The sequence below is a fragment of the Tympanuchus pallidicinctus genome, unplaced genomic scaffold (assembly GCF_026119805.1).
Source record: "Tympanuchus pallidicinctus isolate F22 unplaced genomic scaffold, pur_lepc_1.0 scaffold1, whole genome shotgun sequence".
In the NCBI taxonomy this organism is placed as follows: Eukaryota; Metazoa; Chordata; class Aves; order Galliformes; family Phasianidae; genus Tympanuchus; species Tympanuchus pallidicinctus.
Window position 1 is genome coordinate 30863197 of NW_026294618.1, and position 4800 is coordinate 30867996.

The window sequence follows — 4800 nt, forward strand, 5'->3', positions numbered from 1 at the left end:
AGGTTGCCCAGGTTGTGGATGCCCCTCCCTGGAAGCATTCAAGGCCAGGCTGGATGGACTTTGAGCAACCTGGTCTGGAAGGAGGTGTCCCTGCCTACAGCAGGGGGTTGAAACTAGATCACAGAATCACCAAGGTTGGAAAAGACTTTCAAGATCATCCAGTCCAACCATCCACCTATCACCAATAGTTCTCACTAAACCATGTCCCTCAACACAAAAGCCAAACATTCCTTGAACACCTCCAAGGTCAGTGACTCCACCACCTCCCTGGGCAGCCCATTCCAGTGCCTGACCACTCTTTCAGAAAAGCATTATTTCCTAACGTCCAGCCTAAATCTCCCCTGGCGCAGCTTGAAGCCATTCCCTCTGCTTCTATCACCATTTACATGAGAGAAGAGGCCGACCCCCAGCTCACTACAACCTCCCTTCAGGTAGTTATAGAGAGCAATGAGGTCTCCCCTGAGCCTCCTCTTCTCCAGGCTGAACATTCCCAGCTCCTTCAGCTGCTCCTCATAAGCCCTGTGCTCCAGACCCCTCACCAGCTTCATTGCCCTTCTTTGAACCCGCTCCAGGGCCTCAATGTCTTTCTTGCAGCAAGGGGCCCAAAACTGGACACAGTACTCAAGGTGCAGCCTCACCACAGCTGAGTACAGGGGACAATCACTGCCTGTTCCTGCTGGAACAGCGTTCCTGATGCAAGTCAGGATGCCTTTTCTCCAGAGCTGCTGGGAGAGCTGCTCAGGTACCGGCTCAGCTCACAGCTCAGGCCCTTGGTCCAAGCCTCGTCCTCCACCGTCTCCACTGACACCCTCAGCAACTGTTGGAGAACAGGAGAAGCCAATGTTCCCTTGCCCTTTGTTTCTTCCCGTATTCCCAACTTGCTGCAGCCTTCTGGGGAGAGGTGTCTGGAAAAACAGTCCCCCTCCCAGCTCCCCCCGGTGTTTCTCCTGGAGGGGCTCCTTGAGGCAGGCAAGCCCTTCCCTGTACCGTGCCTCTTAGCAGTGCTGTACCTTTAGCAGTCGGCGCTCCCACGCTGCAGAATCTGGGAAGCTCTCTTCTTTCCCTGCACAGCAATAGGAAGCAAAAGAGCCTTGCTTGGGATCAAGCCACAGAAGAAGAGCTGCTGCAAACCCGGCTTGGCCCAGGCACTCGGCACCGCCAAGCTGGGACCTGCACCCCTCCCCCCGAGTGACCTGGCCCTCCTCACAAACACTGTCCCCGCAGGGACACAGAACTAACTGCTCCAAGACTGCTGTCTGAGGGGATGTGACATGCCCATCTGTGCCCTGGAATGGGCAAATTTCTGGGGGAAAACTCCCCGGGCCTCAGCACTGTCTCCCTGGAATGGGAACAGCAGCAGACCTGCATTTTCACTCCACCCCTTCTCTGCCTCCACCTCTCCCTCTCCACCAGCACTTTACCTTGGACACACTGCAGCAGCAGGGGGATCTCTGCATCCCACATGGCCCTCAGTGCTCTGTGGATCCTGCTGTGGAGCTTTTGCATGAGCACTAAGGCAGCGGCTTGCAGTTCGCTGCCTGCAACAGGGCTCCCTGCCACCACCTGAGCGAGAGCAAGGAGAAGCAGGGTTACTGCTGCAGCAAGAGCGGCGGCGGCTTCCCCCGGGAGGGAAGCAGCTTGGCTCTGCCCTGATGGGCAAGGAGCAGCCAACAGCTTTGCCCATAGCCATGCTGCTTCTTCCTCGGGGCTTGTGGCACTGGCCTCTGGAGCATCTACTCACCAACAGGCGCACCAGCAGTGTCTGGGGAGTCAGCCATGGGCCTGCGGGGAGAAAGAAGTACTGAGTAAGACTCCGAGGCACGCCGTGCCCTGCCACACATCCCTCCGCTGTCCCTTCTGGGTGCTAACACAGGTCAGCAGAGCTCACTGGGGGAGTTCTGCTCCTACCTCGAAACATGGAGCTGAGGAAATGGGGATCCAACTCTTCAATCTCCCGCCTTGTCAGTTCTTCTCTCTCAGCCAGTGCTTGGACACAGCAGGAGACCGGGATCAGCATGCCCGTGTATTGGGCTGGCACCACAAAGAGCAGCAGCCGCGGCCACAGGAGCTGTAGGGAACAAGGCATGTCAGCATTCCTGCCTACGCTCAGAGGTGAACGGGACTCTGTGAATTTCCTTGAGCCTTGTGTGCTGTGTCTTGTGAGCGCGTTGGAGGAGAGACCTGGGGCCTGGGGTGTTGGGACGAGGAACACGTGGTGCAAAGGCAAGGAGCAGCAGCAGGGCAGAATGTGACTTACTTTGGACATCCCTCTCACGGAGACATCCAGTGACCCCAGGATGTCCATGCACAGCTGTTGGAGAGCTCCTTCTTCCTGAGCTTCCTGGGCAGAAAGGTCTCCGGCTGCCTGCACAACAGTATTGTTGAAACAAGGGTTACTCTCAGTTCTCAGCAGCCTCTCAAGAAGTTCAGATGTTGCCCCACCGGTGCTTCTGTGCCAGCCTCTGAGCAGCACAGGTCTCCCAAAAGAAGATGCTGCCCACTGTCCTTACCCTTCTTCCCGTGGCGCGGCTGAACTCTCTGAAGATGTGCCCCACCACATCCCAAGCTGAGCAGCTCCGGGTGTCAGCACTGAGGAGATCCTTGATGAAATACAGAATGGCCCTCCGCACCTGCCAGGGGTCAATTGTGTGTGATTTTCCTGGTTAGAAGGCAAAGGGAAGCCACCTGCTCATCGGGACAGCCCTTTGGGCAGGGGCAGAGAAAACAAGAGCAGAGGAGAAGCCTTGGCTCCTGACGTGAGGGCCAGGCCTTAGCACCAGCGTGCAGTGTGCTTTCCATGCGCAGCACAGGGAACTTCCCACTCCACTTCTCCTGCTCTCCCCACAGAAGCCATTGCGACCATGTGGTTAATGCCCCAGCACCTCCCTGGTCACCTCAGCCCTGCCCGTGTTGGCAGCAGCATCCCCACCCCCACAGCGCTTTCCATTCCCAAACCAGCTCACCCGGAGCCTGAGGTCGCTGCACAGACGCTGCACAGCCTCCGCAGCCAGGGGCAGCTTCTCTGTAACAACGGGCTCTGCAAGAGAAGCACAGAAGCGTGCGTGGAGGCACCACCCAGATGGCAAAAGGGATCCCTGGAAAAGACCCGATCCATGGTACTGACCATCAGAGCGAGCCAGAGCGCCGAGCAGACCCAGGGCTGCCACACATCCAGGCTCCCATTCATTCTCCAGCTGCGACTGAAGAAACAGGATGGTTTCCTCTGGACACATTCGGGCTGCAGGGAGGAAATCCCGCACTGTGTTAGCAAGCAACTCGTGCCCCTTCCTGAGGTCTGCGAGACAGCTTTTGGCCAGGGCACCGCCAAGCACCGCCAAAACTCCTCTCCTTACCCTGCAGCAGGATGCAGTGGGTCAGCTCTGCGCTATCAGCCTCGCTGTGCTGCTTGGTGTCGTCAGAGAGCTGTGGGAGCAAGGTCCATTTGAGAAAATCACAACAGCACTGAGGACGGAAAAGAAGCTGTGCTGCCCAGCTTTCCTCTTCCTTGGCACTCTTGGGAAGAGGACATGCAGACAAAACCCAGCCTGCCCCACAGCATCCCTGGGGGGAGGCAAACACACGGCTCTGCAGCAGCCTTGGGCATGCAGGAGATAGGGCTGAGCAGCCGTCAGAGGCTCAGAGACTTGCAGTCCTCCTGAGACTTAGCCAAGGGGAAAACTGTGTGGGCACAAGGATAGGCTCCCCTTACCTGGTAGAACACAGCACTGGTGATGGCCAGAAACTTGTCCCTGGGGATGACACACTGAACTCCCTCTAAGACCTCCAGGAAGGTAGTGAGGCTCTGCAAGAGACCAGGAGAGGAAGGAAGGGCTGAAGCCACATCTAGCCACTTGGGAGCAGAAAAACTTTTCCCAATGGTTTGTCTGCTGGGAAAAGCTCCTGTACAGGTGTTCTTGTTTGTCCCCCCCTCCCAGCAGCACCAAGAGAGTGCAGTAGACCATGTCTACACTGAGCCCTGCACAGCATCTCACCTTGGCAACCCTGCAGGTGTCTTGGATCTCCTGACATGGGTGCACGAGCCAGAGGAACTGCTCCCAAACTCAGGAGTTGACCAGCTCTCAAAAATCATTGAGCTGTTCTCACAACCCAACCCAACACAATGGCATCCTTCAAATCCAGAAGGTAAATTCCACTACTCATTCCTTAACTTAATAAATGTATGGATTTGCCACCACTGAGTGTATGCATTCAAATGTATACATATATAGTATAGATAGATACATATAGTTGGATTGTATTTGGATTCATACTCATTTAATAACTCAAACTCCAAAAATTATCTATTATTTATTTTGTCCTCATAAAATCACATATCCTCAAAGGGCACTGCTTTACTGGGCTAACTCTTGCTTTTAACTTAACTTCTATTTAGGGCTGCATTTTTGGCTCTGCCAGGTATCCCTGATACCCACACTCCTAAGCATACCTGATTTAAGATTTCTGTAACTTCTGCAGGTACAACCTTGTTTTTCCCAGTTTGTGTTAAAGCCAGACTTACAAGTTTGAATCAGTTAGTACTGTTTGACCGTTAGCTCCAGTTTTATTAAATTTCTTGCCAGAGTAACCTGGCATGTACAAGAATTTATGTATTCCTACTTATTTTCTCAGCCTATATTCAATTGATCCCAAAAACTAAGCCTTTTCTTGTTGGGCAGTAGCTCCTACTACTGTTACAAAATCATCTACAGGTGGTAAGAAGCACTGGTATCCACCAAAAATAAACCTCTCTATCCTGCTCCCCTACCTGCAGTTTAACCTGTGGTTCTGCTAGGATAAACT

The 4800-nt window shown here is 54.1% G+C and overlaps 1 long non-coding RNA gene across 1 annotated transcript; it reads right to left on the reverse strand.

Moving 5' to 3' along the window:
• Positions 1 to 2960: 2960 nt before the first annotated feature.
• On the reverse strand, positions 2961 to 3797 carry LOC128086178 (uncharacterized). Its single transcript, XR_008209275.1, has 4 exons — positions 3710 to 3797; positions 3354 to 3423; positions 3125 to 3238; positions 2961 to 3037 (listed from the first exon to the last, which is right to left on the reverse strand). It is a non-coding gene; the product is annotated as an uncharacterized LOC128086178 (long non-coding RNA).
• Between the last annotated feature and the right edge of the window lie 1003 nt (positions 3798 to 4800).